Source organism: Larimichthys crocea, chromosome XXIV (assembly GCF_000972845.2).
Source record: "Larimichthys crocea isolate SSNF chromosome XXIV, L_crocea_2.0, whole genome shotgun sequence".
Classification (NCBI taxonomy): Eukaryota; Metazoa; Chordata; class Actinopteri; family Sciaenidae; genus Larimichthys; species Larimichthys crocea.
In genome coordinates this window covers 19174184-19198231 of record NC_040034.1, presented here as the reverse complement: position 1 = coordinate 19198231, position 24048 = coordinate 19174184, and the positions used below count along the sequence as shown (strand labels likewise).

The window sequence follows — 24048 nt, the reverse complement described above, 5'->3', positions numbered from 1 at the left end:
CACAGTTTTCTGGTCAGTAGCTGTGTCCAAGGGAATTCTTTAGGGCTTTGGTTATGTGTTATTCTCTGAGGCTTCTGCCTACTATTATGCTTGCTAGGTTCAGGCATATCAAACTTCAGTCTGCATTCTTGAAATACTGTATATGAATCTCCAAGACCAGCAATATTGTGGGATGGATTTAGGGATGAGCAAGGAGTCACGGACAGGGTGACATTTAGCGTTTTCTTTCTTTCTTTCTTTTTTTTTCTTGCTCTGTTGGCTTGTTTGTTTTTTCTGTCAATATGAACAGTCAAGGAAATATGAAACTGAGAAGCATTTGCTTTTCAATGATTTGTTTAGGAATGTTTTGTTCTTGCTCTGCAATCTAAATAAGCTCTGTTTCACTGCAGGCAGAAAATCATGTACTCTCTGCACGAGGCAACCTGAATGTAAAATATAAACCAGAGTAGGAGGAGAAAGCTTATTTAATATTTGGCAACATTCATGAAAATGCTCTTTACAGCTATAGTTTTTCATCTCTTTAAAGCGCAAAAAGGTTTTTTTTTCTTGCCAGTATTTAAATGTCACAGTTTCTGCTTTTGGTACTTTATTATTATATTGTTGTATTGTATGTTATATTTCCTGCTGTCAGTGACTATTACGTCATCACATAAATCTCTAGGCCTCCTGATAACAGCTTGATAATTACTCATCAAAGTGCTTCCAAAATTATACATGGCATGTACAAGTGATCCATTTGCCTGGAAAATCTGATGCATACTTTCTCCTTTTATAGCAACTCTCATGCTTGACATTTTTAGCAAGTGGGAATTTTTAGGCCATCCGTTGCATAATAGACATCATGTCAAATGTTTTCAGTGATTGCAGCCCAGCAAATCTCCCTTGACTCATACTTTAGACCCTTGGAATTCATCTTGAGCCATCTGTTTAAATAACTGCTAAACATCGTTTTTTCTTGAGTCATTATTTCTCCATTCTTAACTCCTCAGACATTTGTATACATTTTTTTCTGAAAATATCTTTTGGATAAGATGAATTTAGGCTCATGCAAAAGGCTGTAATTTGAATTTAAATTTAAGTATGGAGACGAGTGAGTGACCAACACACAGTTTGCCCTATAGCTTCTCATACACCTCTTACAGTACATGCTTGTCAAGTGACTCTCCCTCCCCACTCCTCCCCCATGTCCATTCCTTCCATCTACACCATCTCTCCATCCCAGCTGCATGTGGTCAGGAGTTTGGACAGTGGGCAGGAACACGGCTGGGCGGTCCTGCTGGCCTGGCGGTTCTTGACGGTGGGGAGAGTGGGTGGATTAGGTCCTCCCTCCATGGGTCTAAAAGGCCTGGAGCTCTGAACACAGAGCTAACCACTCTAACTGCACAGTATAAATAGAACAAACTTGGGTTTTAGAGAGCCCACATCTTCACTTCTTCAACTGTCAAGCAGATAGAAGAGCAAGAGCACAGAGGACAGAAAGAAACAGACAGAATGTGTGTGTAATGAAAACACAAGTAATGTTATTGTGAAGTGGAATTTCCTTGTGAACTTTTGTAGGTAGCAGGAAAAGAAGGAGAGGGAGTACAAGAATGGAGAGAAAATAAATGGATATGAAATGAGAGACAGGGCTGAAAGAACGCTGGAGGAATATTTTGCAGTTGGAATGACAAACTTAGTCACTAAAAGAATTGTAATGTATTGGAAATATTGGCAGAATCTCCACAGTAAATCCACTTTCTCCACCTTTTCTAAGCGATGACTGGCCAGAGCCAGCAACTTTCTGTCCAAATCCATTTTCCAACACGAGCCAAGTCCAGGTGATGGTTCAGCACACACATACAACGTTATGTAAGAATAGCGGGAATGCTCTCTGGCTAACTGTAACGAGCTGAGTGGGAATTTGACACGAGAGCCCCTGCAGATCTGCGGAATTCCAGCATCCAAATTCCTGTCCTCCTCTGTGTGGCAGAGATACAATGGGATATCGTGCGGTGCTGAACTCTACTACCTTTGAAGTCCTATTCAGGACTGCGCGTTGGGCTACTGTTGATGCATGCCATTCCTCACACAATAAGCTGTGTTATGTCACTGTTACCCCTGGCCAACCCCGTGATGTGTCACACCAGAGGAGGCCGATCCGTGCTCACATCAACTCAGCCAAACTCTCATTTTTTTTTGCTTTTGAAAAATTGTATTGGACGTACAACAAAAACCACACCGTGGTCTCGAATGCTTTACAATGCAGATAATGTGTTTTTTTAAAATAGAAAATATGATTGCTATGCAGTATTGACCACTTGATTACATAATGCTATAAATGCAAACAGTGTGACTCCAGCAGACAGCACGTCTACAATTCGTTTGTTTAGAATCTGTAGCACAAACAGGAATGGGGACAGTTCAATGAGGATATTTCCATAGTAACAATGAGTTTGTGTATTGATTAGTAGCAATGTGTCACTTTCAATTAGGTCATACTGACAAGATTAGTGTGTGTGTGTGTGTGTAAAGATGCTGCTTTATTTTGTTTTGATTTTTTTTCTCTTGGCCAGAGGGCAATGCACATTCCATTTAATCTCTAGTTGTTCTCAAAGAATCGATATTTTCTGCCAACATCAGTGTCTGTGTAATGGCTATGCTGTGAAAAAGCTTTTGAAAATCTCACACGCGAACTCAATCTTACCAACCGGAGAGATAATAGCTCCACTGCTCAGCAGTCCAAGATGGATAGAAAGACAAATGTAGAGAGACTTTGATGACAGCCAGGAAATAAAAGGGAATGTATTACACAAGGCAGAAATAGAACAGAGAGGCGTCTTATTGATTCTTAGATTTTGTATTATAGTCATCACATATAGGGAAGAGAGGAAAAGGGAGAGTAATGGAAGCAGAATGGGAGTCCAAACATACAGATGACTTTGCATCCTTCCAGGGTGAACGCTAATGTAGAAGTTTTGTTGGACGTGTAACTGAGCTGCACTTTCGCCTTCTGTATTTCACCCTCCATCAGAGAGGTTACAGAGAGAAACTCGATACTACATGTACACACAGTATCTGTGTGTGTGTGTGTGTGTGTGTATGTGTGTTAAAGGAAAGTAGACTCAAACCAGCAGAGCACGCAGTTTGATGGACAATAGAAAGCCTCTGTGTTGTGTTAGACAGCCCAACCAGGTCAGCTGTTCACAGCATGTCAAAGTGAGGTGGAAACAGGAAGCTCGCTGTAAATGAAAGTGATTCATTTTGTCAAATTGTAGCCATGTGTCTCTCATGTAGGATCACAAAAACTTCCAAACGATATTACAGCTACAGTGTATTGGTGCATAGTTTATGTATCCCGACACAACTCGGAATCCATTTGAATTACAGGGCCATCCTGTTTGTTATGCATGCTTGAGCCGTTTAAATACAAATTGGGTGCTCATTTCTCAAAATATGTCATTGTATTCATTTTGGAAGGGCTGATTTTAGGAAGCCATATACAGTAAAACCACTGTCTGTCATGCAACACAGCGGCCAAGCATTTAATCTTCTAACAGTTTGAAGTTTTGGCAGAGACAACACAATACATGTCAGTCAGCCATGTGAGATATATGTGTTTACTCGTCTGTCTTGACTGTTTTGCCAATGCTGATGGCACACATGCTTTTTTTGTTTTACCCGTGTGCAAGGCGGCCATACGGAGCATGTGTGGCGTTGTGTGCGTAACTACATTTTATGTGATGTTTTTAATAGTTTAAGATGTCACAGAGTGAAATAAATGCTTGTAAAACATTTTCTGTTGACAGACTTGGATTCCGCCTCTTGTTTTTCAAAACAAAACAAAACTAGCTTCTGGTTTTAATTGTGTCAGAGTCTGATAAGGGTTCAGAAATCACACATACCAGAATACTTAGAGAGAAAAAAAAGAAAAAAAAGTTGCAACTATATATATTTTTTATTTTACCACAGTTCATCCATCACTGTGGAGTGATTTACTCCACATTATTAGTAGTCTTTTAGTTAAATCTGGAGGTCAGATCTCTAAAGCAAACTGACATGAACACTACTGGGAATAAATATGGCCAGGAATATTCAGAAATGTGTCATTTGGAAGACATGAAGTCATTTCCCTCATAGCGATGTCCTTTGATTTTCCATCGTCACTCACATAGCTGAGTGGACACACTTACTGGAGTCATTTTCGACAGTTGCACTGAAAGTTTCAGCCATTTATTCAGCTGGTTCCTACACAGACTATTTGAGGTAAGTTCCCCTGATCAAGGACGCCAAGTCATTTAGACCTCACAAGCAATCTCTGTTCTGAAGGCCAATCATATTATGCAGTTATGCAGCACCTTGTAGTGTGAAGAGAGTGTAGACACTCAATAAAGGTGCTTGTTTACCATGGCAACACCGTTTATTTTTACTTTGATCCAGATGAATATAAAGTAGAGACTTACTGACTGACCCGAATATTTCAACCTGGTTAAATTATTTTGTGATATGTACTGAAAGAGTTCTGAATGGGGTACTCCAGCCAATTAGAGCTGTCGCTATTATTGGTCAAACTCCAAAATCACTGGATCCTACACTGCCCATAATGCAAATCAACAGCATCTGTCATTAGGCCTCCTATGCCTGGTAATATTTTGCAATCCATTAGACTCAATGTGCAATGGAATTCCAAGTCAGAAATTTGGGATCCATCTAGCCCAGGTTTGGCCACATAAACACTGACCTCTACTAGCCTACTCCTCTTTTAGATGCTTTTGCAGTTCAGAGACCTGCCATACAAGCATCAGTTTGTTGCTGGAGTCCATGTTTTCCCAAATAGATACACTGGGAAAGTCGAGAATACCCGCCAGGTTCGACTTCTGAACTGGAAGGATCTTCATGACCACCTTCATGACATATCAACTGATCCTCATGTGTAAAGTTGGTGAGGTTGCCCTTTGGGTTTTCTCGAGTGTTCTGACTTTTCTTTATTCACCTTTGAGGCACATAGACTTACTTTGAGCATGTGTAATATATACCCTATACATGTGTGCATTTCTGCAAGTTTCACTGTACACAAAAGCATGCGTGCATGTGTGTATGTGCATACTAAGTGGACATGTGTGAATTCAGTTAGCGCCATTTCTGTTCAGCCAGACACCCCTGAGACCCAGAGGTGTCGACTGGACCTTTTCACATCTGCAGCCCTGTCAAATCAAAACTGTCTACAAACGACCTGGCTCCTGTCTGATAGACGTTCAGAGAATCCTCATTGTAACTGCATCTGTTAGTTTTGGCTTTCTTATGTCTGACCTGAACAGGGATATAAAAGCGATACAGTTACAAATAATTTGAATGGTTTGAGGTGTGCTTGATTTGTCTGCCTGGACACTCCAGCAAGCTCAGAAGTAAGCCTTTCCCTTGTGAGATTGTGAACTCCAGCAGTCCTCATGTCTTCCAGAATCCCACTACACTTGAGCAGTGACTTTTCCATGGCCCATTCCTCACTAGTCTCTCTGAGGTCAGTGAAAAACCTGGAACAACTAACTCTGAGCCTTGAACAGATATTCCCACTCGCTCACTGGGTTTACTGGAAAAATACTTTTTGTGGTGGCGTCACTAATGACACTGTTCATTGTGACATTAATTATATGATATTATATGTCATATATTTGTGTTCCAAACAATAGAATGCCTAAGATAAGTCCGAACTGACTCGTGGTACCATATAAAGTAAACATTGTGCCATAATGTGTGTGTATGTGTGTGTCCACATGTTGCCAAGTCTAATTCACTGACTAAGTTTTAGGGCTAAAAGGCTCAGGTTAAAGTTACTGACGGAGTGTCATTATCTGACATGAATCTAACTCCCTTATGATATACTATCCGCTCTGGATTATAGATTTGACCTCCCTTCGGTTTTGCCAAATTGAAGAGATTAATCGAGGCCTCTTGCCTGGTTTTCTCCCAGGGGATGAATCACTGAATAATGTCATCCCGGCTTTGACAGGCTGGGCTGCAGAGCTTCTTCGACAACTCTTCCTACTCTTGACCAGAAAGTGAAACAACTTAATGACAAAATGCTGAACTCACACTATCTCATATACTTGAAGCAACATTATGTAGAAATGGGTATTTCCAGTTTCACAATGATAAATATGGACTGTAGCTGTACACACATTTGTTAAGACTATATTACTTATGATCAAAAACAACTTTGCCAATAGGCAAACATCAAGCAAGGTCAACAACACAAGACATAGCAGCCAGCTAATATTACTTACTAGTCCAACAACAAGAAGCCTGGCGTCTGTCTTTCAGCCTTTTATTTCACCAAGCTCTCACCAACCACTAAAAGTCAGTCCTAGATTTACTCTTGTCTGGTGGCTTCTTGTTTGGTCACTTCTTCTTGACTTCCTCGATCAATACAAACTGAGTTAACATTAGCTAACAGCAGCTACAGTTGGCAGCAGTTTACTTCACTGTCCATTGTCCAGGACATCAGAGGGAAAATCAGAAAACATTTTCCCCATAAAATATGATCCAGTTTCACCAAAATCAGTCAAATAGTTGGTGGTCTGTGACTTAGTGCTGAAAAGCATTACATACTTCTCATAGGTGATCGTATCCAGAGCACAGATTCAGAAACAGAAGACGTATGGGGTGCAGAGTAGGAAAGACAGAGACACCATTCACCTGATAAAAGTCAGTGTTATTTTATGGTAGACAAGTTATATAATGTTGTTTTAAAGTATATGAGAAATTAATCAAAATATAGACTTAAAGTCCAATGACCACAAAACAGCGACCTTTAACCGCTATGCTATTCTGTGCACTTAGAGCTTCGGAAACTTTTTTGTGCTAATTCCGTGAAGGTATTTGGGGAATCCCAAACAATGCAGGTAGCAGCTGTGTTCTACTTTCATATAGGTACATCTTTGTAACACTGGTGCTGGCTGCAATCCTAACATCTAAACAGTTTACTGGAAACCTCCATACTTCTTTCAGCCTTATTTAGATAACATGAAAAGGATGGGAAATATTATTCCTATCAGCCCCTGAAGATGTTTGATGTCTGATCCCTCTGCCAATTTACCATATCTAATGTTATATTCCTTGACTCTGTGTTGCAAATTGCCTTGTTTATAGAGGAAGTTAGACTGAAGAGAAATTAACCATCAGGGGTTATGATATCCTAACTTTTTGTCCTAAGTTTCAAAAATAAAGGAACCTATGCTTCACCAGGGTTGTTTTGCTCAAACCTTAAAAAGTTTCCTGTGGCATCACAGAGGACGTTTTCCCAGGTTAAAGCATTCCCCATGACGGGTAAACTAATCTCCATGTGTAAAATTGGTGGAGCGCCCCTATTCTATGTTGCCAACTTAGGTTGTTGTTGCTTGCTATTAAAGTAAATTACAAAGTCATCATCTTCATGTGTTGACAGAAAGCATGGCTCTGGTTATGTCTTGGTGCCCCGCCAGGCTCTAAACATATTCTTTCATGACCATAACAAGTTTCCCTTGCAGCATTTATGAGCAGCACCAGGCTGGTCTCTGGTACATTAACCCAAACAGTCTCTACAGCGTGAATGATCTTACATTTCATGCTTACAAACTCCAGACTGTGAAAAGTTCAGTTCAGGCCACCAAAGTCACCCTTATCGGTCTTGTTTACTGCAAATTTGTTGCTGCGGAAATCTTCTCACACAATCGACCCAATAAATTACAGCAGGGACCTGTTGCATTCTCAAACACATGAAATTAGAAAGATGTCCATGTTTGAGCCCAGGTCAAAGTGGATGCCCAGAATTTGCAATTAATGAAGGATTACAGGCTGTGAGGAGATCAAAACACAGCCAGTTCATACTGTTTCTTCATATTTCAGAGGATTAAATGCTTAGCAGCTGGGGCAGCAAGACCTTTGGCAACTTTATTGGATCTTATTTCTTTGGCAAACATGAAAACTAACTTCAGTTTGTTTGTAGTTACTCTAATTGCATTAAATGTCTTTATGGCTGCTGTAGGATTATTTCACATGCTGGTTATCTGCTATATTACTTTTCAAAGAAAAAAAAAAGTGGTGCTGTTTTCCTATAGGGAGCATTTAAAGGACCAGTGTGTTGAATTTAGAGGCACCTTTCCAAACATGAAAGAGAAACTACAGTGGCTGTGAATTTAACTGAAAATGTGAAATGCCCCAACTGGAGTGCCAGTGTTTAGTTTGTATGTTCAAGGCTTAGGGAAGGCTGATTCAAAGGTAACAAAAACACAACAATACACTAATAAAAACATAATTCTGAATATGATTTTCCATTTCTGACATATTCTGTAAATAGAGGAACCTAAATCTTACACACAGGATTTTTTTAAAACTGTTTTTGGCTGTTATTTATTGGTAGCTATGAAGACAAGACAATTCATTATTAATGAAATGAAAAGTTATAATCATCACCATCACACACACACACACAGGGAAGGACAGACAGACGGACAGAGTGCGGTAGCTTTAAGAGGGGAGGCGTGGTGCTGCTGTTTTGACCGATTTGTCATCAATCCCTTCACTCTCCACTATCATTCAGCTGAATGAACTGCCTCGTACAGCCAGCAGAGCAGGGCATCGGCTCTCTATTTATTCAAGCACCACAGCGAGACTGATTTTGGTCACATTTGCCTGCTGACAGCGACAAGGGATTATTATTATCGAGCTGTTAATTGTTTCCCCACAACCAAGCTGGAAGGTAAGTTTATAATTTGACTGACAATTCAAGCTGGATTGAGAGGTACCCTCTGTGATGGCTTCTCGCTTCCCCGGGCTCTCCCTTCAGGAACCGTGGAGATGAGATTGATCCACTGAGAGATGTTTTTAATGGACATGATGAATCAGATGGCAGTTTTACATTTAGTAATTTAGCATTTTGAAATAAGATTGAAGCAGCACTCCTGCTGTTTAAAATGCGCTTCTGTTTTTCTCCTCATCATGCCAGTTAGGATCCAACACCTGATTTGAAGCCTTCCATCTACAGGATGACTTCATATTAAAGGATAATATGATTAATGGTTTAATATCACACGTTATTGACCGCCATTAGATGCATATTGCCTAATTTATATGCACTTCTGCGCATGACATCTGCTCCCACCGGTGGATCTGACGTTTCATGACACCATGATCATTTTCAGTTAATGATATCGACATGTGATAAAATGATGGACTGCGTTCAGGCTTCACATGATGCGCAATGCATTTGACCTCGATATTAGGCGGCTGTGCGTGTTCGCTGGGCTTAAACACATAGGAAGACATTTGATCCCTGTGACAATCCAAAGAGGGCGCTGCGTCTCCTCCACTGCTCTGTCACCAAACTGCAAGAAATGTCTATTCATAACAAGGCATCATGTGTCGTGTTGAATCTTACTGTTGCATTTTGTTGAGACAAGTGAGAAATTCTTCCATCCGAGTTCAGATTTTTCCGTATCTGGTGTCTGTTTTTGCCTTTTTTCTCTCTCCGAAATCAAATAAAATGTCATTATTTTGACACAAGTCCGTGAGAATCCTAAGAATTGACACTGTATTTATGAAAATCCTTAAATCAGAATTAGGCAGGATGAGATGATGATATCACCCTTTTTGGAAGATGTTTCTTATTCACATTTTTAGCCTCAATATCGCATTGTCATGATTGATTCTTCTTGCAGTGGGGAGCAACTCTTATCCTCTTGAGCTATATTTGGCTTGAGCAATTTTTCAGGTTGTGTTCTCGATCCAGACATCTGCATGTCAAAATATTTGTTCCTGTAACGGAAAACAGGTGTCTCCTCATAGCTTGGCTGTCTAAATTTGAGAAATGAATTTGGACAGTGTTGATTGGTAAAGACTGAGGTTTTTAGTCTCTCTTGATTTGTTCCAAATAACAATAATAATACTAAAAACAACACACTGCATTTGTAATCAGGGAAATTATGGTAAATAATTTCACACTTTGGGGAGGCATCAGTACTTCGTAAAAACCCACACTGGTCGTCTGTTTGTAGGATGGAAAGGCATTAAGAGCTGTTTAATCTAACTGAACATCTGGCAGAAATGCAGCATTGGTCAGTTGTTGAGGGTTTACAAGCATAGCACCATGCTGAGCACAAAATGATCCCCTCCTCCTCACCCACACAGCTTTGCAGAAGGAGTACTTAGTATCTGCTACATTCCTCCTACTGGATCAAAATTGTGCTGCTTGGGAGTGTCAAGTAAGCCAGTGTTATCCCAAACTGGTTTTGGCCACGGTTCAGAGAAATAAGAAAAAGACAGAAAATAAAAACAATGATTTATGGGTGAAAGGATTGGAATGGATTATGACATCGAAATGACATTTTAATCATGCTAACCCATTGGGAGTAAGTGGCTTGCAGGATTTGTCCATGTAAGGCTGTGGAAGGAATTTTCAACAATGTGTAATGCACATACTTCACAGGCATCAATAGGCAGCCCAATGAACCCCACAGACTCACGTTAATGGACGTCAGCACTAGATGGATTTATTGAAAAAGCCCTGCACTATAGCCGGCTGTATAAGCAGAGCTGCAATCCATTGAGCTTTTAATTCGCTTTAAGCTTTTTCACAGGTTCAACTTCAAGCATGTAAAATCATACATATAAAATGGAAATATTTGTCTGTTTACGCTCAAGTCAGACTAGCGCAGCTGTTCCTGCAATTTGGCTGGAGTATTTTTAGGTGCACTGTTTTCATTATCGTGCATATCCTTGTCCAGCTACCTGCGTGTTTTCAGAAGGGTGGGAGGGAAGAAAAATAGGTCTGACATCCAAGAGTAACAAGGCCACTGGGCTGAAGTGTTCTGCTTCTGGCTGTGCCCCTGCTGACGGAGCGGACGGTATAGAGCTTTTGGTTGTGCATGTGTGTTTGTGTGGCAGAAGGATGACTGGAAGCCTTGCTCAGCTCAGGGTGGCTGTGGGCGTGTTACCGGCCACACATGGCTGTGGTGTGCGTGCCCAGTCTAGGCTCCTCTTCCACGGGAAGGGGTGGCCAGCAGGGGAAAGACAGAACCATTGTTCCCAACCAGCCGCTGAGGCAGAGGTTTACTCACTTGAACCAGGGCCAGATGTTTTGGTTGGCAATTGCCTCTGCCAGTCATGGTCGTAAGGTGAGAATCTGGTGCAGCGGGGAGGATAGGGCAGAAGCTGAAGCATGGTGGGCTTTTGCTTCTTGACCTTGAACTCATCACTAACACGGCCACAGTGCACCTATAAGGCTTTGTGCCAGTCTTTGCTTCAGCCCACTCTTCTTTTTGTGTTGTGGATAGCCGGCAGCATGCCGGCTTACTGTATCTGTGCAGAGTTTCTGGCACAGAGCAAAAGAGTCTGGGAGTAATTAGCTGTGAGGGTATAATCCTATACCAGACACAGCGTCTGTTAAAAGTGCACACTCCCCCCTTTTTCTCCTCCCAGTCCTCAGTCACAAGTGGTTATGACCCCCAGAAACCCCACCTCCTCTACTTTACTAGCACCTTCATTTTATGAGTACATGAGGAAAAAGTGAAATTAGTTTGGTTCACAGATTTTTGCAGCAGGGGGCAAAGGTTTTTACACCATGATTTACACTTACCTAGCCTGCATATTGCGGGTTCAAAATAGACTTCTTTCTGAACAGTGTTCTTCTTGCTAGTTGGTAGACTAATCCAAAATAAGGGACCTATTTTACCTACAAGTGCTGCAACTGTGCAAGGATGGTTAGAGATGCAGCTAAGGCCTGCACATTAATGCTCAGTCTTTAAAAAAAAAAGGAAAAAAAAGTAGATGACGACAGATCCTAGACCTTTTCTTTTAACTCGAGGAATGGTATTATCGTAGCTTTTGTAGCACAGGTCCAGGTTCAGTATGCAGGGCTTGCTGATAGGTGGTTCCAACAGGCTCTAGTCTGTTACACCCATACAGTAGTGAGCCTGTTTTCCGCTGTGAGGAACCTGAGGTGAAAAGGAACGTCAGCATGGCAGGACTGCACCTAGAGAGCCATGGCATCAGATTGCTATGATATGATCTCATTTGTTGGCAACTCACCTCAATAATCTGTATATCTCCAAAATCTACTTTCTCTTTCGGTTCTTTGTGTCACTCCTAAGTCTCAGTTTTTGTAGTGTTTATAAGAGGTTATGAAATTGTAATTTCTTGGAAAAACCAACATTCGTAGGTGAGGTGACGTACCCCTTTGTCAAAGGAGGAAACCTCTTGTCCAATGGGACCTGTTAAACAAAATAGTGCCGGACACTCTGCATTTTTTTTGCCACCCGCCCCTCTCCCTTTTCCTCCTCCTCAATCTGTCCCTGTAGTCTAATTTCCTGTCAGTCTCATCACACACCCACTCTCTCTAAATGTAAAATAAATGAGGTACGCAATCATGTGGTTAATTAAAATATCATAAAGCCCAGATATTTTATTATAGATAGGCTAGACACCTCAAGTTCTGTTTTCACAGGTCTGCACAATGCGTCATTGTTAGCTAGGCTTTTATGCACTCGCGCCGCTGTAGTGTTTTTGGAAACAGTAGCTTGCTGCCTTGACTACCTGATTAGACTTGCATGTTTCCACCACTGGTATAAATTAGAGGCAATTTAAGTCTCGGTTTCACCATGCATTGCTCAGATTCTACCGAGGGGAGCTTGTGGCTACAGTAAAGGTAGTATTTTGCATTAAGTGTGCATGATGGTCAGATGATTGGTTCTTCAATCATATCAGGGCTAAACACACAGGGAGCAGGTGCGCATGTAAGATTGCCTCTTTAATGTCTTGAGGAATTATTTCCCCATCACTGGGAATGATTTAGCACTGGGGATAATGGAGGTTGAGAATATCCTAATATGTCTTCACTTCCTGACAGCTCCCTGCCCCCTACCTCTCCCTCCCTTTTCTCACCCTTGGTCCCCTTTACCCTCTACCCTCCTTCACCCCCCACACAACTAAGTCAATGCAATGGTTGTTTTGGTCCCCTGTCTCCATGTAGTCACAGGCCATTAGCTCCCGTCAAAATACGCTGCTGGATGGAGAGCTGAGGCATCCAAACCCCTTCCTCCTGCCCCTACCTTTTGCTAATATTACCCTGAGCTACCGAAAAAGGGCCAGATAGGTTTTGTCAGTAGATGGAAGGGAAAGAAAGGAGGGCGGGGGGCGGGAGTGGGGTTCCACTTGTGTCCACGCGTGCTACCTCACTGAGCACAAAGCAGCTCTTTCACTTGGGATCTGGAGCACATATGGAATCGTTTATCGAACCTCCACTGCGTCAGTCCCCCGTATTCTCTCGACTGCAGGTTTCTCCTCACCTCCACATCTCAGATTCATTTCTGCCTCTGGATTTAGCTTGAAATGCTGCACCTGGAGATGTTCCTCCATCTACCCTTTCTCCTTGGTACTTAAAACCAGAACCCAACATTACCCCACTACCTTGTGGTCTACTTTAAGTACCCTTAAAATTTGTTTTCTTTTCTGTCAGTTTCTTAGATGTTCTGTTTTGACCTTGTGGTCTGTATACACCATCCAGTGAACATAACTGACCACTGTGACTTTGGTTGTTGAACCACTAATGACCACCTACACTCAACCACGTAAGGTAGACTATTTCATAGTGATGCCTGTATTCACATAGTTGATATTATATTTCATTCCTTGATGCTTTCATGATGGCGTATTGGGCATTCATTGCAGTTGCAGCTTTGTTGAACTATTTCAGTTAAGGTTATGTGACCTTAGTTTGCTTGCTTTTCCTTGAATGAATTAGTATCCGCACAAAATTGTAGGAACACTATTTTAACAGTAACACAATGCCAGCGTGACATCATCTCCAAGGATCGGCCTCTAAACTGCACAGCTGGGTGTAGATAACGGAGCAGCTTGGATGTTTATTTTTTTCCCCTTCTGCATTCCAGCTTCTTATTTATAATGGCTATGATATCCAGCTCGGGGGGTTACTTCTATAAAAGGAAGTTTGAAGACTTTTGCCGACCCGCTTGAAAGGAGGCTTGCATGCCACATTTTCTCAAGATGTAACCTTTAGATTTCCAAGAGGACATCAATCACACGGCAAAAGAATGGTGAGTTTGGCTTGGGTCAAAGACAGTGGGATACATGACTGAAGATTTGACTCCAAACACCGCAGAGTCAAAAGACAAAGCTATCAACTTCCTCAGTTGGGTTCTGCTTTTGTATCATCCAGGTGTATCCTCAAAGCAGTTTTAGGTTTTTCTCCTCCCTAAATAATCAAACTTGCAATAGGAATTCTGAAAAGAAGCTACGTAATCTGATCATAATAGATGTAGCTCTTTGTATCAGAGGTCAAACCTATGTTTTTGTTTTCCACACATAGTTAACTATGGTGAAAGGTGACCTTTTGACATATGACCTCGTCCGACTGCCTGTCTGGCTCTCAAGGATATTTTGTTTGCAAAGAACTTGTCATTATGTGCTTTAGATTTAATTATCTTGACATGTCGGGTTGGGTAACTACTAGCATACAAAATCTATCTAGTGTCATGTGGCTTTGTTTTGCGTAAGAGCTAACAACAAAGTTCAGCCGGTTCCTCTTTAACCTGAGAATTCCCTCTGCTTGAAAACTGAGTAGTTTTGGTCCTGAATGCCAAACTGACAAATCATTTGGCCTGTATTGTCTTCCCTTAGATTTTTATCAAGCATTGTTTGTTTCCCAGGATCAAATCCTCCTGAAATTAGCCTAAACTCCTCAAGACTAACAATCCACATGTCTTCAGTGGCCTGACACCCCATTTAATTCCTAGCAGATGGTATTTTTAGCAATAGATTGTGCTTAAAACAGATTACCTTAATGAGGCCATTTACCAATGAACTGTGTGGGTTTAGCCAAATGATCTAGTAGAGGCCCATACCAGCCCTCTGAGGTACAATTTACTTAAGGTTACCTACAGGTTAAAGATGCCTGGAAAAATCTTGAATTCCACTGCATATTGTTCACAGAACAGTGTTTGTCTATAGGGTGCATTCACCATTCGGGACCTCTTTGGAAGAGATATGGCATAGGGTATACTTCTGTGGGCTGTGTTATTGTAACTGTTAGATATTCCTCCTCTTTCCCTTCCTCCCTCAGTCTCCTTGGTGGACAAGGGTCCTTTTCGCTGCCCTGTGCAGCTCTGTTTGTATGTTTGACTGTGGGAAAATTTCTTGACCGTCCGTGAGAGTCCCCCCTCTCTGGACTAGCTTTTCCCCTGGGGTCCTCCAGGCTCGGAGAGGCTGAGCCCCACCATTGCTGAGAGGCCCCTCTACTCCCAGCAAACCCTAGTGGTAGAAGAAGTTTTGAGTCCCAAACCACTTGTCTAAACCATTTGTGTGACCAGTCCCCTTCCCTAATAGTCTGGCTTGACTACAGTTTATCTTTTCAGAAGGGGGAGATCTTTCAGGCTTTTCAGCACAGTGATAAAGAAGCCTGGCAAAAAGCACTCCCTACAAGTGAATAATTTCAGATGGGGGGCTGAGATCGAGACATGGTTATATGACACAGAGTTTTGAGAATGGGCCAGACTTTGGTGGGTTTACTTTGGCTACTCTTGCAGAATATGTCCTGGCTCCAGAGCTGATATTGAACCTGAGATAAGTCAAGTTTATAGCTTTGAGTTCACAGTTTTGTCAATGAGACTTGTTCTGTTTCATGTACATTTTGTGCCATTTGACTGAGAGAATTACCTTATTAAACTAAGTTTGTGGCGTTGTATATTTAGATTGTGAATTCCAGTTTTTCTTTTAATGCACTGGCATTGATTTGCTTCCATTTTCACATTTGGATACTGGTACTGTTTCTTTTTTCACTTTTGTTTCATGGGATTCCCCTGAAATACAGGGTTTGTGTCATTCTCACAAGGTGCTGCAGTGTCTCTGCAAATATTCCCAGAATTTAAATCCACAATTACTTCCTTGTGTTTGACTATGCTGACTAACAAATAAATAGCCTGTAATTCTTTACTGAAGATAAGACAAGCTGGCAGATAAACAAGCCTCCCACTTCCATCCTCAGTTCAGTTTTTGCAACTGTAATTCACTTTATAACACATGTGTTTTATCGAAGTGTTCTAAGGCTGAAGCATCTTAACAAGATTTAAGATGTAAATGAATCCCAGTCACTCATCTTGTTTTCCCCTATAATCTATCATAATATTCATATCATGTCCTCACCTGCAGGTTTTGGGAGCCATATAATCATAAATTGTTTAACCTGAGGATAAAAAAAATGTTTAAACATACACTATCAGACTTAACCTCCCCAGTGATTTCACTATGTTTAAAACCAATGGCCATTACTAAACAGTAAAACATTTTAGAAGCTCAACGCCATCATAATTCTTGCTAAGACTTTTGGATTACTAAATTTGGCTTCTATATCTTCCCATGCATTTTTTTCCAATCATGTAATGACTTTATGCTGCTGTTCAAAGCTCTTAAGTAGAACAGAAAGCTGTGACAGGCACTTTTACTGTGTTTTACAGGCTTGCTCCCAGCCTGCAATGCATCATCAGAGCCTACTGCCATCTCATTGTGTTTGAGCTCTGAGATGGATGGGCAAATGTTAGTTAGGGATCCAGGAATGATAACAGATGGTTCTGTCTTTTTACTATCTAGTAACTAAACAGGCAAACACCATCTGAACAGTGGACATGAGCCATAGATCCTTCATCCCCGGCAAGTTCTTTTCAAAAACTTATTTTCGCCAAGTGACAAACCGCGTGGTTGGCAACGACTAAAGCATTCAGAGGCCGTATGAATAGGGGTCTGTCTCAGGAGAGGCTTGCTGAAATGGGGCCTTTTGGCTTTTATCCCTCTGGAGAGGCAGGCTGATCTCGCACAGGTTTTGCGCTGGCAGTGCACTTCAAATGGACTGTTGAAAGGCCAGGCGTTTATTTGTGCTGTGTTATAAACTGTGTCCTTTTCCCAGATTTAGCATCTGTGGGTGTTCTCCATCATCCGTAAGCACTACCAGGCCATCCCTTCTACCCTTCTGTTTTTCTTCCAATCACCTGTAACGCTACCCTTCACTCTACCTCTTGACCTACTGTTCATTCTCAAAAAGTTCCTCTTCTTGTCTTCTCATCTGCTTCCATGTAGATTATGGGTTTTAAAGTTTTGCAGATGGAGAGGAGATGGGGAGGAAGCCTGGTAAAACTGTTGTCATCCTCCTCTGATTTAAACTCCATCACCCCCTCGTGGTAAATATCACATGAAGCCATCAGGTGACCTCCTCTGTGCTGTTCCCTTGGTTACTGGGATACTGCCACCCCCCCACCGCCCCCTCCCTTATCCTACTCCTCTTCCTCCTTTCCATCATGTAGCAGCCTCTCAGAGCAGTGTGCTGTTTTTCTTCTCCTTCCACTTGTATAAACCAGCAGACTATCTGCCATCAGCATTCAGGAAGTGTGGGGGTAAACAAACGACAGGAGCCAACAGGCAAAACTCGAATGACCCAGCCATGTCCTAGCAACCGTGGGGAGCAGGTTATTTTTGGTGCTTTCTCTATCCATGTGCATTGAGTTTATCAGGGGATGTTTATATTTATTTATGTCAGGGCAAACTCGTCTGTGCGTTTGTGAGATTACATGAGTTGGAAAAATGAATCCAGGTTCAGCTTCCTTTCATTTAAAGCATCATGGCTTATGATATAAGTTCTTTCCAGTCCTGCCATTGACTAATTAGTCATTTTGAGTATATTCCCTCCTTCTTTGCTACTGTGGTTATGTCGCTTTCTTCCAACTCCTCTCCACTAATGTGCTGTTGGCAGCGCTTGCTGTGACAAGTTTTGCCATCACTGGTGTGTAGTTAGTGTGTTTTGCTTTTTCAAACAGAAGTGCCAGTATGAGACAAATACAGATCTAGAAAGAGCTAAAAGCACTGCATGTGTGCCTGTCTGCACATGTGTGTTGAAAAGTCCTTCCTGTCAGCGATGGAGTGATGGAGAGATAACCCATAAGCCATTGCTGTGTACGCCAAACCCTCTGACTGTTTCAGCCAGGCAGGAATTGGCCTCCATTAAAGCTACTGGAGGATAATACATTTTCTCTCTCTGTCTTTGTCTCTCTGCCTCTCTCCCAATCGCAGTAGCTACGGCCAACTGCCCATTTTCATGAAGCATCAGAGTCTGCAATATCTCTTCAGGCAGTTATCCGTCTAGAAAATGGTTTGTTAAAGTCCACTCTCCGTTCATCATCACAAATCCACGCGCCCAAACTCCCCACCCCCCACCCTCACCTCTCTCTACCCCCTACCTTCACATTGGAGTCGCCAGGATTAGCTGTGTCATGTAGCGTAGGAAAGATATTGTGATCATCAGGGAAGGAGAAAGAGGTGGAGTGGAGTGGGGTGGGGGGATGGGGTCAGTGTAGTGGCAGTGATGCTACTGGACTGTAACCGTGCCCTTGACTACATCTACTGCAATTTGCGCTCGCAGTGGGGGTTGGATTAGAGGTATTAGGTAGATGGACTAGACCCTTGGTGCAGACTTTAATGCTCCTATATCAACCCATGCACACATCCCTGTCAACCCACCCTCATCCTGCTGCGCTGACAAACTAAAACCCTTAAATGCACAATTAACTGAGGCTATGACAACGGTACAGAGATCAGCTTTAATATGGCAGGAACGTGGATGGATTTTTTTTTAATACTACTGAAAGCTAAGTGGTTGTGAAATACCAGAAGCCAGCGGGGGGACATTTTGGACAGAAGTGAGCTGTGTTTAGAAACTATTTTTGTGATTTAGCGGCCCCAGTTTTCAGACTTTAATACCACTGTGGTAAACATGGACAGCAGTACACGTGTATTTGTTCTGATTACATTACTTATGATCAAAAACTAGTGAGTTAACAGCCAAACATCAAGCAAGGTCAACAACACAAGACATAGCAGCAGCTAATATTACTGACTAGTCCAACAGCAGTCAGCCCAGCTCGGCGTCTGTCTTTCAGCATTTTCTTTCACCAAGCTCTCACTAACCCTTAAAAGTCAGTCCCAGATTTATTCTTGTACAGTGGCTTCTTGCTCGCCACTCACTCTCTGCTTTTGTCTTCTTAGCTTCCTCTGTCAATGTCTTCTTCGGTTTCCTCTTCTTCCCGGTGGTCTCAAAAGCCTATGGTGCAAACACTAACACCCGAAGCTCTGAGCTCACAGTCTGGGCAACCTGGCTAACAAACTAAGCTATCATTAACTAACAGCAGCTATAGCAACCATGTCTGGCTATAGTTTGTCACTTTACTTTATATCAGGACAATCACAGAGAGCTGATTTGCAGCCTGAGGATCCAGTTGATCCGCTTTCATTAAAACCAGTGAAATAGTTTGTGGTGTGTGACTTAGTGGTTGCCTAACCACCAATGAGGTATTGCTATGATTGCACACAGTGACAACATGATGTGTTCTCTATAAGAAGATTAATATTTAAACTATTTTAAAGAAACTCATCTTGATCAGTTTTCTTTAAAAAAACAAATTTTTGAGAACTGCTCCAAGCCTTTTACCACCTTCCCGCCTTCCCTCTCTCATTCTTTCCCTTCCTTGGATCACCACTACTCCCGTGCTGGGCCCTGATTCACAGCCAGGTTGCCATGACGACGGGCCGCAGTACATAAATGAGGCGATGTTTGGGGAACGCAGCGCCACAAGGCAGGAAATCTTGTGCATTCTTATCTCTCACCCCTCGGATGTTGCTCCCGCGGTCTTCAATCGGGAGCTAGACCCATGTAAACAAATGGAAGCCTTATTTTTATATCCGGCCCACTTTCCACCTTTTTAAACCAGAGATAAACAACATCTTTGAGGTGCAGACAACCCACGCTTCTTTTGCAAGTGTTAGGAAGAAAATGAAAGGAAGCGAGGGAATAATGGTTTGTTAAATGCATGAACAAAGGAGCATCAATGCGACGGATACACTGAGATTTGATGCATTCCACCGATGGCTGAATTTTCCATTCATCACCTGCAGAAATAAAAAAGTCTCGTCGTGTCATGCAACACAAGACTCACTGCTGAGTGAGCACACATCTTCCACTTCCACTATACACCCATACATACACTCACGTACAGCACATGCATGAATGAACACACTCTCACACACCCTACCCGTCATTACCTTGCCTTCCTGACATTCCATCCAGGAGCTTGAGGAAGAGGAAAAGGATCTGCTGATCAGAGGCCTGCTGGTCTGGCTCATGAAACAGAATGAAGGGAAGAAACCCTGCTGTGATTCATTTATGTGTCGCATGCATTTGAGCTCACACACGTACACACAACCTTACTAAGAACACAGTTGACAAAGTATTAAAACAGACGCTGGTCATAAATCTGTCTCATGCTCTTGGCTACTGGTCAGTGGTGCGCAGTACATTTCCCAGACTTCTCTTCCTTTTTTTTGCTGTTAGAATCCATTCCTACTTAAAAACTGTAAATGTAATGGTATATCAATTGTCAGTACTTTTACTGTAGTGTATTTTTAGCTGTGGTATTGAGATTTGGACCGACAATTGTAGACACCTTTCCAGCTTGGCTCGGCTTTCCCTTTTTTTTCCACTGTTGTCTCCGGTAAAACTAGAACACTAGGCCAAAGCTGAGTAAGCCATTTTGGCTCCCCCAAGGAACAGTGCCACTCAAATAGGAGGCTGTTGACAGTGGAAGAGCATGAAGGTTGCTGTTGAGCCCTTTTTCCTCTTCCATTTCCATTCATTCATTCATTCATCCCAGCCTAAAAGAATCAATGATCGTGATTATTGAAAATATCTGATCTGGGCTGTTTTTTTTTTTAAAGCAAGTGTGATATGTGAAGCAAGGTCACTGGGTTCTATTTCATATCACACCCTGCATCTCAGAGGGCAGGCGTGTTAACACAGTCTTTGTTCACCACAGTGACCGTTGTGGTCATAATAATGCCAGTTCCCACTACAGTCCTACTGTCTAGGGAGGAAGAAAAAAAAGGCAGACTCATTGTTCTACGTAGGAAACTAAGATGCAGGGAGAGGAAAAGCTGCAGGGGAAAAATGCTGACCCACATTTTTGTTGCAGCATGCAATGGGACAACAAGACCCAACCTGGACATTTACCTTAAATGGCATGTAATCGGAACAATATGTGTTGATTGTACGCTCCCGGAGCAGATGTGATTAACCTAGATTTGTACTACAGGGGTCAAGGTTTTTTTTTTTTCTTTCTTTTTTCCGAGCAGGTTTTCATCCTCTGGAGGCTAGCGAACTGCACAAATGCTCATTGTGTGACAACTTTTATTCTCTTCTAACCTGCAGATATATTTCTGCAACGTCATGCATTTTTTAAAGCATGGGTAAGGCAACATCTGCACTACATTTAAATAAATACGGTGTACAATGACTAAATGATGCCTATAGTTATGGCTACAGTCTTGTTTCTTGGATGCTACACATGGCTGCAGTTATAATGTCCCTGAGGATGCACCGCTTGTTGAGTTCAGCAAAGGTCATATTTATGAGCACACCGGACAAGAAACCATGTAATTGTGTCTGTGTGTGTGTGAATGTTTCCTTGTATTATAGTTATGAGGACCAAAAAGAATAGAATAATTCAGCAGAGCTTAAACTAAGGATTTAAACTCCTTAAACCTGCAGATGGACAACATTGGTAACTTGTTACAAAACTGTTGCCTATTTACACATTCAGCAGATAAGAAGCGACACTAGCATTAAGTTAGAGTGATGTTTCTGGCCACCTGGTGAATGTAGTCACTTTCCTTGTGGCTCTGTGATTGGACTCCACCAACCTTAACTGCTAGGTGCACTCCAGTGGTATTTTATGAGCTTTCTCACTAAAAACAGCTGCCTAATTCTCTGGGTTTGTCACTACAAGGAACCCCTTTCACATACAAGTAGTTGTATGATTTATTTTTAATATAAATATATTATTTATAGTAGCCACTTTGGTCAGGGCGTGCTGGAGTTGATCCCAGCTGACATTGGGCAATAGGTGGGGTACACTCTGGACAAGTTGCCAGTTCATCACAGGGCTGACACACTCACACCTATGGGCAATTTAGAGTTATATCAGGAAGAACTGGGGAAACTCCACACAGAAAGACCCAAGCCGGCCTGGAGGCTTTGCGCAAGAAACCTTCTAGCCCTGAAGGGAAAAGTGTTTATAACTATTCTGAATGGCCACACTCAAAAGTAGGGCAAAAAGCCTGCTATCACACAGCGGTGCACAGAGGCATTCAAATTATTGTGCTTGGCTGTTTTATACATGAAAAGTGAAGGGAGTAGCTGCTTGTGTGTTTTGTGTGATTTGTTCTAAATTCCAACACTGAAGAGGTATTGAATGAGAGGCTTTCTAGACACTGTTCAACAATCTGACAAGCACTTAGTTTAAAGCATAATGAACCCATTATTTTTTCAAAGGGTGAGTAGATTCAGCTTCAGGCATGACTGCAATCAACTGAATGTCCTCATCAGTGTAGCAACACAAACCTGCGTATGTGTTTGTCAGAGCAAAGTGGTCAGGTTCCAACTGCACTGCATTCACAAGCATTGCGGGTGTGTGTGGGTGTGTATTTGTGTACACTTGAAGCAGCAGAAAATGAACAAGCGTGCAGGACTGACTTGTCAGTGTGTGTGTCATTGAGAGGCCAGATGGATTTCAGCGGCACGTGGTGTTGGGCGTGTGTCTGCCACTCCAGGAGCCTGCCCTGTGCTCAGCTGGCTTTAATCAACAGCATCATTTAGCCCTCTTGCGGGTAATCGGCGCACAATGGGCCCCCTCAGCAACGCTTCCCCCGACCCCCCCAACACCCCACCACACAGCATGGTGCTATATGTATTTACTCAGTCTGTCGTGCGCACAGCAGTGAGAAGATACATATGTGTTCTCCAACAGTCACACCAGCCCATTCAGTCACTCTCTTGCACATGCAGTAGACACATCATCAAACCTCACAGCATGTTGAAATTTTAGGTCATATTAGCTCTATTTTTATAGTTTTGGCCATAGTTATTATAACATTGTACTAATGTTATCTCCTCCATATAAGTTTGGCTAACAAAGTTGTCTTAAACCAGAGCTATCCCGTAAGTATTCTTTGAATGTTCTCTCTGCATGCGGTTTGCACAGTTAAGCGGTGTCGCACAATGGCAGATGTGGAGAGTGGGTAGATTATTCTGTAGCTGCGATATCTCTTTGTGCACTGTGACATAGATGCGAAGGAATGAAGTGACAAATTAAGATTGGGTTCTTATCAGCTGAACTTGGGTGTAATCTCCACTCCACTTGGTTTGCGTGTGTGTATGCCTGATAGCTTCCTGCAGACAGAGCTGAAAGCTGCTTATCGGCCAAAGCAGAGGGGTAGTCCCTGAAACGATTCATTTTAAGGGCCCTTTGCCAAAGTATGTTCCTCTCAAACACTAGAAGAAACATGTTGACCTAGTGAACCACAGTGTAATCCATGTGATGATCCTAAAATAATGCCACTGAAGACACCGCTTAGTAACTTTTAGGGAGCCCCTTCTCAGCTGGGGAACAGGATGTGGCAAAGGGCTCTTTAACTTAGGGGGATAGTAAATCAGTGTTACAACATGTCTGACCCTTCCCACCATATAAGAGGCAGCTGGGCAGACAAACTCTCTGTGTGGTTGGATGGAACACGAGACACGTGTGCTTGAGTGATGCTGATGGTTCAAAGGTCGACTGCTATTCAGCCTGGCAGGTTTGCTACACAGATATGTTGTATGGTTGTAGAAATTTGATACATTTCTGGGGCGGATGGCGTTTTCAGATCCTCATGGATCCTTGAATGTGGTGTTCTGTTTTTGATGTGATTTGTGTCATATTTATTCTTGAAGTTCTTAAAGCATCACAATAGGAAACGGTAGTGTTTTCTTCAATATTAAGAAGTGATAACAGAGTTTGTGTCGGAATGGACAGCAACACAGGTCAGACTGCCATGACCTACTGTACAGAGATAAACAGGAAGTGTTTGTTATTATTCTGTCATCTCTGGACACATAAGACAGTTGCAGTGCCGTACAGTGCAACACTCTAAGGCATCATTCTAAACAAGGGGGTA

The 24048-nt window shown here is 42.2% G+C and overlaps 1 protein-coding gene across 3 annotated transcripts in view; it reads left to right on the top strand.

Annotated features, from left to right (window-relative positions):
* The first annotated feature begins 8525 nt into the window (after positions 1–8525).
* The window catches only part of daam2 (dishevelled associated activator of morphogenesis 2), an 89828-nt gene continuing 74305 nt past the window's right edge, over positions 8526–24048 (top strand). For all 3 annotated transcript variants that reach the window (XM_010736392.3, XM_019254094.2, XM_019254092.2), the window contains exon 1: positions 8526–8710. The gene's annotated coding sequence lies outside the window, so the exon portion shown is untranslated. The remainder of the gene's footprint in view (positions 8711–24048) is intronic.